At 38.9% G+C, this 14,961-nt stretch overlaps 1 protein-coding gene across 2 annotated transcripts in view; it reads left to right on the top strand.

Annotated features, from left to right (window-relative positions):
- The window catches only part of Dennd2c (DENN domain containing 2C), an 87,254-nt gene that overhangs the window by 627 nt on the left and 71,666 nt on the right, over positions 1–14,961 (top strand). The window lies entirely within an intron of this gene.

Genomic DNA, 14,961 nt, shown 5'->3' with positions numbered 1-14,961 from the left:
TCGCCGCCCACTTCGAGCTGGGCGGTTCTGAGCAGTGCCCCGCGGCCGCCGGCCAAATTTGAGCTCGGATGGGCTGAAACGCGGACTTTCAAAGAGTTTTTATGCTTTTTGGAGGTATGTTTTGATTCTTGATAGAATCCGACAAGCGGTGTAACGAAAGTCGTCAAGTAGAATTTTAACTTAAGAATCTGGCATTGAACACCTCAGAGCATTTGAGTAATTGGTTTAGCAGATGATTAGATTATGAGTCAAAAGGCTAGAGACTAAAGCCCGGGCCCACTTTCGAGATCGATGACTCCGCCAAATTAACTTCTGGGCCTCGGTTTGCTGAGCTCTAAAGCTGGGAAATTCATGCTTGTGGGTATTCTGAGGGCCGAGGATGAGATGAGAGAATATTCTGCAAATGTCAGGCGTTATTGTTTGACTCCTCATCTGACACGAGCTTTACTCTAAAGCTAGTTTATCACCCACTGCCTCAGATAAAGTGCTAAATTTCTGTTTACTATGTAGATAAGTTGTGTAAGCTATTTTCCCATAAATTCATTATTGTTTGAAGTGCATTCTATTTTTAACTGATGTGTTGAATTTTCTAGACATTGCATAAAATCATTACCATGAAGTTTGGTAGCCATCAGTATCTTTTACCTTAGCTTGATAATTGTACTTTAAGATATTTGGCAAGGTGAAGTGGGACTATTGCATCAAATAAAAACTTTCATTTGTAAATTGAAAGGCTATTTAAGGAAGGTTTAAATGCCCCTACCCCCACCCCCCTGTACTAGGAATCAAACTCAGGACCTTGCACTTGCAAGGCAGGTGGTGAAACCGCTGAACTAAATCCCGAGCCCTTAAATCCTTTTAAATTAAGTTAATATATAGCCTTTATTATAGACATTTATGTTGTGATGTTTTGTTTTTTGAGACGGGGTCTCACTATGCGGTTCAGGCTGGCCTTGAACTTACTGTGTAGCCCAGACTGGCCTGAACTCAAAGCAAACTCCTGCCTCAGCCTCCTGAGAGCTGGGATTACAGGCATTTGCCTCCACTGACATTTATGTTCTTTACTGTGGGTATGTGTGTTCAGAGGTTGAGAGGGGAGTTACAAAAATGTACTTTAATAATTTCCCAGGGAGAAACCATGATATGCTAATAAATGTGTTTCATGGTCTTTCATTAGGTTTTTTGTACTGAATATGGCAGTAGATTTTCTAAATCATAAAGGGAGAGTATTAATTTTTCTGACATTAGGCTATTTTCTAAAGGTGGGAATAATTGTTTTAGGGTCTTTTTGAGACAGAGTCTCATTATGTCATTCAGACTAGCCTGAGCAATGCCAACTCATTGTGAGCCTCCTGCTTCAGCCTTCTGAGTGCTGGGGTGATGGACACATGTCACATGCCTCCCTGGTGGAAATATTTTAAGTGATTTATAGTAAGTCTTACAAGCAAGAATATTAGATCATTGTACACAAGATGAAATTAAGTTGAGGAATAAAAGGTATGTTTACTAGTGAATACGTTTTTTTGTGAGTAATTTTTGCATTGTTTTTAAAGTTTTATTTAGATACATTTCAATATTTCATTAGCTATGTGTTTTCAAACTACTTTAAAGCACCAATTTTAGACAGGTGCTTTTTAACTTCTGAATTTATAATTTGTTGAGCTTACAAGTCTAAAACCTTACATTCACATTATTTATTAAGCACCTATTATACCCCAAAGCACAGTTGTAGCACTTATATTATATTCAGATACAAGTGGGTTGTAATTCCTTCCCCGTGGGTGATTGTACTCTACCTATTGAGCTGTATTGAAAAAGCTGTTTTAAACTGGGCACAGTGACACACAGCTATTTCTGGGAGACTGAGGTAGGAGGATTGAAAATTCAAGCCCCACCCCTAGCATTTAGCGAGACCCTGTCAAAATTAAAAGAAAAAAAAAAAGGAGAGGGCTAGGAATGTAGCTCAGTGCGAAGGTCCTAGATTCAGTCCCCAGAACCTAAAAAAAAGCTGTTTTAAAAACCGACTTTAGGGATAGGGTTTTTTTTTTCTTTTTATTGAGGTTATTGGTACAATCTAGGTATACAATACAATTACATTCATCATTGGGATTCTGTACCTTTACATAATAGGTCTTGATTCTCATTTTTCCCCTTGTCCCTGCCCTCCCTTCACCCCCTCCCCCCTCCCCATTTACAAACACTTTATTTCCATTTTTTCAGTTTCTCATATTTTTTTCCTCTCCCTTATTACCTCTCCCCTACCCTTCCCACTTTCCCTACACCTTTAGCCCTTTACTTCCTATTTCACATTATTAATTATCTCATTAGGATCCTGTGTACTATTATAGTTTTTCACACCAAAGAAACTATTCAGTATTTCAGTTAAAGAAATCTCTGTATGAACATTAAAAATAGGGAATCCTAAAATAAAACTAAAAAGGAAAGTAAAAGAGAAAAGGCAATGATGTAACATCAAAATAATCCTTAATTCTGGAGATGAAAATGGTCCCTGAACATATTTAAATTGCTTCTCGCTCTTATAGTTTTATCTTATTCTTTTTTCATTATTTAGAGAATACTTTATTAGTTTCTGTAATCAAAGCCATGTAGATATGACCTTACATATTTAGTATGATGTGTTACCCCTGTACACAGGGAAAAAAAATAAAAAAATAAAAAATAAATTAACATTTCTAGACCAATATGGTTGTCCATTTCTGTACAATGCCAAGTCAACACAGTAAATTGGGATGACGTTTTCCAAAGTTGGCAGCACCGTTGCAGTTTCCCAAAATTCAATTTATATATATATATGTGTGTGTGTGTATATAAAGACTAATAATAGTATGTTATGCATCGATAGCAGCAACAGCTTTTCCAGGTTCTGTAGTCATCTGAACAAAATTATAGACATTCAGCACATTCCATTAAAAAAAAAAAAAAAGAAAAGAATAATATCCAGAAAACAGCAAAGTTCTGTTGCTGCTGTGGTACCTGGCACCATTTTTTCTATTAGCCTCTTAATCATCATCTGGAAAGAGAACATTCTACAGTAATATCATTAAATGTAGCTCTGATAACGCACAGTCCCTACTATGTATCATAAAGCAGGTACTAGATATTTTACATTCATAGAGGTATGATACAGTACTGTCCTACATCAATAATACTAGATTCAGTTTTGGTTTGAAATTTACTTTGCAAATAAGATTGCTACTCCTGTTTTTTTGGGGGACTCCTGTCACATGGAGAATTGTTTTCTATCTTTTCACTTTCAGTCTATGGGCTTCTTTTTGCACTAGGTGTGTTTCTTGTATACAACATATTATTGGATTTTGCTTCTTATTCCATTTTGCCAATCTATTTCTCTTGATTGGTGAGTTGAGGCCATTGACATTACTGGTTATAACTGATAAGTACTGACTTATTATTGACATGTCATTGGCCTTTTGTTGACTCTTTTTTACTTTTTCACCTTCTCCTTTTAATTTCTTGCCTTGCCTATTTGATTTGCTCTGTTGGGCCTCATGGTGTTGCTGCCTTCATTGTCTTTTTCTAGGATCTTGTTTAGAATTCCTTGTAGTGCTGGTTTGGTATTCATGTAGTTTCTCAGGTGTTCTTTGTCGTGGAAGTGTCTTATTTCCCCATAGGGATAGGGTTTTAATACAGTTGTGAGCACTTTTGTTTACTATGCATAGGGTGCCCTGAGTTTGATACTCCAGCATGGCAAAAACAAACAAAAAAACTAATTATAACAGTAGACTATCAGCTAGCATTTGTTAGACCTAGTTTGTGCCAGGCAGTGTTCTGAATTCTTTACATGTGTCACCTTATTTTATCCTCACTCTAACACCAGGAGGCCTGGATGCTTTTATGGTCTGGCGAAGGGGCATAGAGTGGTTGAGTAACTTTGCCCATGGTCAGACAGCTTCAGTAGCTGAGACAGGTTTCAGTCCTGATAGCCTCCAACGATGACCCTGACCTTCACCTTTGCACTGTAGTGAGTTTCAAATTTCGTGAGTGATATACATAGGAAATCGGACAGGTATTTAAAAGACACTCGATGAGGAACCTCTTCAAAGGGTGGGGGGACTGGTATTGCAAGATAGAGATGAAGGCATGTACAAACTGCAGTTTAATTATACTTTGTAAAAACTTTGGGGGGGAGCTGGTGAATGATGTGGTATTCTTTTTGTTTATAAAATCCCAGTCACTCACTCATTACAGTTACGGCATTATTTAGCAATATATGAAATGTTTATTTTTCAGTAAGTTTAAAATACCTGTTCTTAAACCGTAAGTTAAATGTGAAATTCAAGAAAAGAAAATGCTTTCCTTTTTTCAGGAAGCTTAAAACAGATGTGTCAGTGAGTCCAGGTTCTCACCGTTTCATTGTGGCAACAGAGGTCTGGAGTTTAATAGGGAATACTGATGAGAAAATTATTCTATATGAGGTAGGGAGGAGGATTGTAGAAAAGCTGCCATATTTGAATTTGGCTTTGAAGGGTGAATAGGAGTTTGCTGAGTTGGGGCAAGAAAACAGTAGCAACGAAAACCAGAGATATATGAGAAAGTGTGGTATATTTGAGGAATATGGTCATCACTAAAGGTCAGAGTGTTACTGAGGTGAGCTGAGTGGCTGGGCGTCGGGGGATGATGCCTGGGAATAAACTGGAAAAAGGAAATCACCTCTTGGCTGATTATGAGGCAAGTGTGGTAATGGGGTTGGTCGGAGTTCTTTCGTATGGAGTAATGAAGTGAGTGATTGGTCCAGTTTGGCAGAATCTTTCATTGTGGAATATGATGTTAAAGACACTTCTGAAACTTTGAACTACAAGGTATATTATAAAATCGCAGATTTATGTAAGTAAACAGTTAGGACTCAGAAAAAGAAAAAAGACTGCGGGTGCCAGGTACTAAGGAGCTTCCGTGTCATACTAAAGACTTTGGACTTGATTCTAAAAACAATGAAGAGTCAGGTGTGGTAGGACATGCCTGCAATCCCAGCACTTGGGAGGCTGAGGCAGGAGGATTGCTGTGAATTGGAGGCCAGCCTGGGCTACATAGCTCATAAAACCAAACTAAATAAATTAAATAAATGAATACATAAACGGATAAACAAAACCAAACAAACAGTGAAGACCCAGAGGAGCTTTTTGAGTAATCAGGCAAGATAAAATGATGGTGTTGCAGAGTGGAGGATGAACTGAAGGAAGAGAGAATGGAAGTAGCAATGAACCTATTGCTATTGAAATAGTGCAGATCAGAACAGAGGAGGCTCTGGAATGGGAAGCTTCTAACTGGAATGAAGAGGACAGACAGAGGACGAAGATGTGGAATTGGCAGGACTTCAGAGTCAATTGGCTCTGGAGGAATGGACAAGTAAATGACTTAATTTCTTAGCTTGGAATACCGTATGGATAAAGGATCTTGTTTTATTTTTTATATGGGGGGAGATTACTTTTTCAGTTTTGAATGTGTTGGGTTCAAAATGTCTATGGAGAATCCAGATAGAGATGTTGAGGTGTAGGATCCATTGTCCTGGGATCGATGACTCAGGTTTCCTCATTTAACAAGTAATCATCGAAGACAGAAGAATAGATGAAATTAAGAGAGCCAAGGATAAATTATTTGCTTTGTTTAAGTGGAAGGATTTCTTATTTATTATTTATGTTAATTTTGTCTTTTAAGTTAGTATTGCAAAGCCATAAAATGGTTTGGGTTTTCTTTTGGTACGGGTTGTTGGACTTGGGACCTTGTGCTTGCGAGGCAGGCGGTGACCCTGTGCTAAATCCCTGGCCCAGCGAAATGGGTTTTAATTGAAAAATTGAACAACTTTTTTATCTACATGGATCCTGTCCTTTTAAAATTTATTTGAGGGTCTCTCATTTGTTCCAGAAGTGTATTGTCTAAATTTTTACTGGAGTCCCTTTTTGTCAAGAAAACTTTATACTAGAGATCCACAACCATACAGAAAGTACATCTTCTGACTTTATTATAAAATTACTTTTCCTTGTCTATACTTTGTTTTTGTGTGGCATTATGCCTTGAAACAGAGCTCTGAAATATGGTACTTGAGTGTTAGTTCTTAGAAGTCAAGATAAGAGCTTTTAAAAGAATAAAAATAAGGGATATCCCCCTCGTTTAACTTTAGATTATCTTCGTCTTGATAACCACACTTGCTAAGTCTTGGTTCCAAGTCAATGGTTGTGAACCTGTGATAGCGGCTGTTTGTATCATTGAAAGCTCTAAAATGTTCACTGTCACTGCTCTGAGTGGTTTAACCATTTCCAGAATTCATATTCATCTCCCAAGAATGAAGGTTTGGCACCACCAAAGTGACTCAAAGAATGTGTTTTGGTTTTGAAGCCATTTTCAAAGCAGTGCTTCAATACAGTTTCCCCATTTTTTGTTTTATGTTTTTTGATTCAGAGCTTGCTATGTCTGTCTGTAGTTCAGGCTGGCCTTGAACTCTTTGTAGCCCAGGCTGACCTCCAACTTGGCGGTAATCCTGCCTCAGCTGGTATTTCAGGTATGCATCACCACGCCTGGCACTTTCCCCATTTTTGTAGTACTGTATTATTAGAATAAATGTATGGTCTTTCAAGGTAGAGTAGCAAGCATTTTCTACGAAGGGCTAGGTAGTAAATATAGATTTCTGTGGGCCAGTCTCTGACACAGTACCCAGGTTGAAAAACAAAAATGAAAACCTAACTATAGACATTAAATGCTTGAATGTGGGGTTTGTTGGAATAGAGCTTCGTTTGTAGACATTGAAACTTGAGTTTTATATGATTCTTACATTACAAAATGTTACAATTATCTTTTTTCTCCAATAATTTATTGCTTTTTTGAGACAGTGTCTCACCAGGTAGTTTAGGCTGTGCTTGAACTCACTGTGTAGTCCATGCTGGCCTCAAACTTGAGGCAATCCTGCCTCGGCCTGAGTGCTGTGATTACAGGTGTGTGCCATCATGCCCAGCCCCAATAGTTTAAAAAAATGAAAACCACTCTTAACTCAGAGACCTTATGAAAACAGGCAGCCAGTTAGTCCAGAGGCAGGCCATAGTCCACTGATCTTTTTTTTTTTGAGACAGGGGCTTACTATGTAGTTCAGACTGCCCTGGAACTCACTCTGTAGCCCAGGCTGGTTTTGAACTCATAGTAATCCTCCTGCCTCAGCCTCCTGAGTGCTGGGATTACAGTCATGTGCCACCACACCTGGCTGTTTTTTTTTTTTTTGGTACTGGGGATCAAACTCTGGACCTTGCACTTGTGAAGTAGGCGGTGGAAAACCAATGAGCTAAATTCTCAGCTCCATAGTCCACTGATCTTGTCTGGAGGGATGTTCTTTGAAGTACTTGGATTTGTAAGGTTAGTTGAAAAACAATTATGGCTCTTCACAATATCCTATTTCTGAATACTACTACATTCCTTAAAATATCTGAAAAGATTTCACTTATCCTCCATTTATCATAAAAATAAAGAAATATCCTGAGCATGGTAGTACACACCTGTAATCCCTGCACCTGGAGGCTGAGGCAGGATTGTCACAATTTCAAGGCCAGCCTGAGTGAGCTACATAATGAGTTTAGTCTGAACTACGTGGAGACCCTGTCTCAGATAGATAGATAGATAGATAGATAGATAGATAGATAGATGGATAGACAGACAGACAGACAGGTAGGCTATCCTGCCAGCAAACAGGGAAATAGATTAACTTGTACAATGTTGGAATAAAAAATATGTTTGACAATATTGTTTCAATATTCATTAGTAGACCAGGAGCTGTGGTGCATTTCTATAGTCCCATTTCTCAGGAGGCTAAGGGAAGAGGATTGTGAGTTTGAGGCCAGCCTGGGAAACATAGCAAGTCCCTGCCTGAAAAAAACAAAAACGACAACAAAATTTACTGAACCAATAAGAATGCGGTCTTTGCTACAGTGAAAGTGTAGACGCCTAAGTTGTACGTGCTTACCTGTGATCCCAGCTCTCTGGGAGGCTGAGACAGGAGGATGGAAAGTTTGATACCACCCTGGGCGACTTTATGACTTAGTGAGAACGTTCCTTAAAATAAAAAATAACAGAAGTCCTGGGGAAGGCCTGGGTTCAATCCCTAATACTGCTAGAAAAAAAAAAAAAAAGTCAAGGTTTGGAAACTTGGGTGAAATAATAGATCAAACTTTGAGGAAATAATCTTCACTGATTTCCAGAGAGTTGGGCAGAATAGAATCTTGTTTTTTTCTTCTCTGACTTGAATAATTTTTATCCAGAAGAAAACATGGTTTTTCTTCACTTCCTAGAGTGATCAAACATGGTGAAACAAGAGAATGCAGCAAGAAGGTTTTGTTTTTTTGTTTTTATGTCCAGCTCTCCCAAGTGCTCACCCTGTTTTCTCTCTCCCTTACTCCCTCACTCCCTCACTCCCTCTTTCCCTCTCCCCCTCTCTGTCTGTCTTTCTGCCTGCCTTTCTCTCTCTCCCTCTCTCCCTTTCAATTTGGGAATCGAACTCTGAACGCGGAATCCCTCATCTAACTCTTGGGCCCTTTTTTCTTTTTTTCTTGTGCATAGTGGGGATTGAACCAAATGCTTCAAGGTAGACATTCTATGGCTGAACTTGACCCTTTTTTTCTTATAACAGGATCTTGCTAAGATTGCCAAAGCTGGCCTTTATTTTGTGATCCTTCTGTCTCTGCCTCATGAGGAGCTGTTGTTTCAGGTTTTTACCACCAGCCTTAGCTGTTCACCTATCTTTGAGGAGGAAGTTGAAGGTTTTTTCTTTATAAATCTTAGATTCCTGGTTAGCAGCCTGAGAACATTTTCAGTTCAAACAATATTAATCCACTTATATTACTTAAAGGTTACTCGTGATCTTTTTCAAATTTCTGATTTTCTTTTTGTTTTTTGTTTTTTGGTACTGGGGATCCTCATGATTTTCATAACAATGATAACTGTTTACAGTAGAGGACATGAAGGGAAATTATTAGTTTCTCTTTGAGATTTGAAGTCCTAGAAATGACATAGTTTTGTTTTTTTGGTTGTTTTTTTGTTTTGGTGTGAAGGGGTTAACATTTTGAACAGTTTGGTGAGACACACAGAGAGAATGTGTGTATGTGTGTGTGTTTGCTTTTTTTCCTCTTGTTTTTCTCACTGGGGAAAACAAAACAACAACAAAAACCCCCTAAGCTGTGGGGGATATGTTTGATCTGGTTACTTAGCAATCTGAAGCATAATTTTGAATTTAAATATTTACCTGTGCTTTTTGATACTCTGATTAAATAAAAATCTATTAAGACTGTACTAATGGGGCCTGCTGGAAGGAAATGAAACAGCGAGTTCCACAGCAGTATTGAGTGAAAATCTTCCTTTCCTTGGTTTCTGTTTAAACGTTAAAGGGTAATATGGAACAAAAGAAGAAAATTGTGGAATTAATGATGGTTAATTTGACTAGGGCTGTAATTTGATGACTATTATTGCATAGTTAATTTATGTTAACATAATTTGAGGACATGCAAAGCGTGGGAGAATTTTGGTAAAGATGCTGGACATGTCCATGCAAGTTTTTTTGTTGTTGTTTTTTGAGACAGGGTCTCCCTACGTAGTTCGGACTGCTCTGGAACTCACTGTGTAACCCAGGCTGGTCTTAAACTGCATGGATCATCCTGCCTCAGCCTTCGGAGTGCTGGGATTACAGGCCTCCGCCACCACACCCGGCTAAGAAGCAATCCTTTTTTTTTTTTTTGTTTGGGGGATCAAATTCAGATCCTTGCACTCACAAGGCAGGTAGAACCACTGAGCTAATTCCCTGGGCCCCATGCAAGTTTTATTTTGAACTTTAAATGCATTCCTTTATTTTGGTATTTTCAAGAATTTGGTCATAATTGTAACTTTAAAATCAAACTAGATCAATGGCCTTTCAATTTATTTTATTATTAGAAAAAAGATAATACAGAGGCAAGTTCAATAGCTGGATCTAGAATTGTAGAAACAGTGAAATTGTTGACTTGAGAAAAAGTATAAGACTTTTAATGAAGATTATTTAAACTATAGTTTTATTAATTGGACAAAACCTGACTAAAATGTCAGCCTTTATGTATAAGCTGCAATGAATGTCATGTTGCAAATGAAATTAGAAGTCGTTAAAATTTAAAGCTGTGTGTGGTGCCACTTGCCTGTAATCCTGCCACTTGGGAGGCTGAGGTTCACAGGTTTGAGGCCAGCCTGAATTACATAGTGAGACTTTGTCTCAAAAACAAAACAAAATAATAAATTAAATTAGAAGGATTATTGAAAATTTAGATACCAGACTTTCTCTTGAACATACTAGGCAAGTGCTGTACCACTGAGCTATGTGCTAGACTTTTATTTTGAGAGACGGTCTGAATTGCTCAACTTGCCTAACCTTGTGCCTCAGCCTTCACAGCAGCAGGGATGGCAGGTGTATGCCACCAGTCTGGCTCTTGGCTCACTCTTTTTTTTTTTTTTAGACATTGGAAAATGTTCTTTAATGTGAACGCTTTCCCTTATATAATGATACTACTCATATAAAAAGTCGTCATCCACCCATTTATACATTCAGTAAGCACGTTTGAAGCATGCATTAAACCAAGAAATAGTATGGGATTTGAGGTTATCATCAGGAGTAAAATACAAAGCAGGCAAAGTTCGTGTCATGATGGAATTTACATTCTGAGGGGTAGCAGAACATAAGTAATAAATGATTAAGTAAATAAAATAGATAAATGAAAAACTATTAAGTATTGCTGAGCACTATGTAGATGATAATTTTAAGAAACTTTCAACCTGATGTATGAATGTACTTGTCACAGATAATATACGTGTGTGTGTGTGTGTGTGTGTGTGTGTGTATTAGATTTCACCTGTGCATGTGTATAGTTTTATTCTCACATCAGTAGTGTGAAATCTTGGGCACCCGTACTCTCACTTTGAAGACAAGGGGGAACAGACTAACAGAATGAGCCCCTTGTCCTGAGTCACAGAGTCAGTGTGAAGCAGAGCTGTGAATTCGTCGTGCAGTGTCTGACTCCACCTTTGTGTGCTTCCCATGACAGCAGCTGTGCTCTCCGACGGCAGTTCCACTGTCCACTGTCGTGTTCTGGGATTTTGAGGAAAATCACCTCTGACCATAAGACCTCCGGAATGTTACCGGGGGAATCGATGTAACTCCCCAATCTGAAATGAGAGTTCGTGTTCTCTAAAATCGAAGAATGAATTCTAGGAACAACGGAGGTTAAGAGTAGGACAGTTTTATTGGGGGAAAGAAAGTTTCTGTCCTGTCCAAGAGAGACAGAAGAGGGACTAGAAAGTGGGTTGCCCCAGGCTCACTGTTTTGAGGTGCTGGGGCTAGAGCTTGGGCCTGAGGTGTGCCAGGCAACTGATAGACCACTGAGCAACATCCCAGTCCTTCCTTTTTTTTAAAAAGCCCATCATCGCACACACACTGGGGATTAAACCTAGGACCTTTCACACTAAACTACATCCCCATACCTGTTTATTTTTTGTTTTGAGGCAGTATTTTCAGATAGAGTAGAGTGTGGCAAAACTGGATAGGGAAGTGAGTGTGACCTGTTAATTACAAGATCCTGGAACAATGCAAAGAACAGTTCCCACAGCCCTGCACTGGGACTTCTAAGGGAACTCTCGTTCTCAGTAGGCCGGCCTAGACCTGAGCGCTGCCCGAGGCTGGGATCTGGGCACTGCTGCTCAGGACCCATATGTAGAAGTTCTTGAGGCCGTGAGGAGAGCCGGTGTGGAGGAGAGGAGCCACTGGAGGAACTCGGTATGGGCTTCCCGCCCTGTAGCCTGCCCTGCTTTCTCCAGGCTGTTCTTTTATCTTGCTTTTTCCTCTTTTATTTGGCCCAACCTTCTCTGCTGAGTTAGTTTCTTTCTGACTCTTCACTTTTTCTAAATAACTTTGTCATGTTTTTGGCTCATTTTGTTCAGTTCTTTGAGACTAGAAGAACCTGGAATCAACTCCAGAGGGAGAGGTGAGCAACCCAGAATCCATTTAAATTCAGTTGGTAACAATTTCACAAAGTTATTATTAAGTTGACGAATTGCTCAGTGTAGGCTCAAACACAGTCCTCCTGACTCAGCCTCCTGGAGCACTGAGATTACAGGCATGTACCACCACACCTGGCATAAATATTGTTAAAGAAAGACAAAAGATAGTTACTTGCATTTCCTGTTTGTTCAAGAATTGTTCTGAATTATTGCCTTATTTAGTTGGGTATCAGTAACAATTGAAAAAAGTATCAAGAATATAAAGATGTGCCAAGCATGGTGGCACAGGCTAGTAATTGCAGCACTTGGGAGGCAGAGGCAGGAGGGTCACCATGAGTTCAAGGCTGGTCTGAAGGATGTGGTGAGATACTGTTTCAAAAAGAAAAAAAGAGGGCTGGGGATTTAGCTCAGTGGTTCTGCCCCCTGCCTTGCAAGCACAAGGACACGAGTTCAATCCCCGGTACCAAAACAAAACAAAAAAAAAAAAAAAAAAAAAAAAAAAAAAGAAAAAGAAAAGAAAAGAAAGAAAAAAAATATTGTATTTAATGATTTTTGGTGATAAATCACTTGAAAATTAAAAATTGTACTTCAGGGCTGGAGATGTAGCTTAGTGATAGTCTGCTTACCTTGCATGTTTTAGACTGTTGTTGATTGTGCTGTGCTTTGAATTGTTAAAGATATTAAGGATGATTTCTTGTATTGTTTACATTTGAATGCAGGGATGGGTATATTTACAGAATTTTAATTTTTTAAATTTTTTTAGCTTTTTGAGGCAAGGTCTCACTATGTAGTTCAAACTAGCCCTGAACTCTGTAGACCAGACAGACTGGTCTCAAACAGCAATCCTCCTGCCTCAGCCTCCCAAGTCCTGGGATTATAGGTGTGGGCCACCATGCCTGGCTAGTTACAGAATTTAAAAAGTGAATTGTTACTCATCTGTAGTTAACTGGGAAAAAGAGTTTTTGTTGTTTATACTGCTGATTATGAAGTCTTCCTGCTGGGTGAGTGCTCTACACACTTACCAACACCCCACCCCAGGGGAAAAGTTTTAAAATAATTATAAGTAATAGAATAGCAAATATGACTAGACATAAAGTAAATGTTTTAAGCATTGCTTGAAAGAGCTGATCACAGTTTTTCCACCCAAGGCTCACACATATATTTTAATGAATATTTCCTCATAGCACCTTCTAGTACCAAAGAGGAGGGAGGTGCTAGTCAGAGTGGTGGACTTGTAGCCGGACAGTAGTGAACAGCAATGTGTCTGATATCGTAGGCACCCTTCTGCTTTCTGCTATCTGTTCAGGGCAGCGTTTAAACCCCCTTGTCTCATTGGTGCTTCTTCAGCAAAAACAATAGACTGGCTATGGGTGAATGCACTGCCTGGCCAGACATTCATTGTTGGGCTTTCTCCCTCTTCCTTTTATTTTATTTTTATTTATTTATTTTTGTTGTTGTTGATTTTGGTGTTTTGTTTTGTTTTGTTTTTGAGACAGGGTCTCACTATGTAGTTGAGGCTGACCTGGAACTCACTATATAGCCCAAGCTGGTCTCGAACTTACAGTGATCCTTTTGCCTCAGTCTCCTGAGTGCTGGGATTACAGGCATGCGCCAGTACGCCCGGCTTCCCTTTCCCTTTTTTAAAAAAAAAGTTCTAAAGACCTGATTGAAAAATGGGCATCTGAAATGAAGAGACATTTCTCAGACAGAGAAGTAAAAGCAGCAAGTAAATATATGAAAAAATGTTTAACATCACTGGTCATTCGAGAGATGCAGATGAAAACAACACTGAGATTCCACCTCACCCCGCAAAGAATGGGTGCTATCAAGAAATCAACCAATAACAAATGTTGGCAGGGTTTTGGGGAGAAAGGACCCCTTCTCCATTGTTGGTGGGAGTGCAAGCTTGCTCAACACTGTGAAAATCAGTATGGAGATACCTCAAAGAACAAGGATTAGAGGTTCCATTTGACCCAGCCATCCCTCTGCTGGGTAATGTTCCAAAAAAGTTAAAGGAATCATACCACAGTGATATATGCGTACCCATGTTTATAGCAACACAGTTTGTAATAGCTAAAACTTGGAAACAACCCTAATGTCCATCAACTGGAGACTGGAAAAAGAAGATGTGGTTTTTCTATAAAATGGAGTACTATTCAGCCATAAAGAATGAGAAACTAGAAACATTTATAGCTAAATGGTTGCACATTGAGGCTGTACTCTTAAGTGAAATAAGTAGGACACACTTGAGTAAATAAATACCAAATAGTTTCTCCGGTATGAAAAACTAAAAGTGTATATAAGGTTCAAATGCTGTAATTGATAGTGTGAAATAGGAAGAAAATGGCTAAAGAGGAAGTGGCAAGGGGGGGAGGGGAAAGGAAATAAGGGAAAAGAAAAAATGTGAAAAAAGGAAAAAATGGAAACAGTCTTTGTAAATAGGAAAGGGTGAAGGGAGGGCAGGGGTATGGGGAAAAAATGAGAACCAAGACCTGTCATGTAAAGGTACAAGAGCCCAGTGATAAATGTAACTATTGTTTGCTTTAAATGTACTTAATGGAAACTACATGGGAAAAAAAGTTCATATGTGATTTATTATGCTTTAATTTCCCCCTTTTTTCTTTTTGTCACTTTTTATTGGTCATATTAACTGGTTTCACTTTGGCAAATTTGTATATGCTCGTGATACTCTTCAGTCGTTTCCACTGCCCCATCACACCCCTTGCCTCATTTCCCCCCCAGTTTCACTTTTTGGGGGACTTCAATGCATATAATATATTTTGCTTGTATGCCTCTCATTTGTTTCCTTCCATTTGTTTTAAGGTCTAAAAATGCTCTTTGAAATTGCTCTCTCTGGGTGTGTGTGTGTGTGTGCACGCGCGTGTGTGCACGATGCTACTTGAGGTTGAACGCTGGGACTTTGCACTGAGCTACCTC

The sequence above is a fragment of the Fukomys damarensis genome, unplaced genomic scaffold (genome assembly GCF_012274545.1).
Source record: "Fukomys damarensis isolate Sample0158 unplaced genomic scaffold, DMR_v1.0_HiC HiC_scaffold_33, whole genome shotgun sequence".
Lineage (NCBI taxonomy): Eukaryota > Metazoa > Chordata > Mammalia > Rodentia > Bathyergidae > Fukomys > Fukomys damarensis.
The sequence above is the reverse complement of the archived record's forward strand: the minus strand, read 5'-3'. Positions and strand labels throughout refer to the sequence as shown.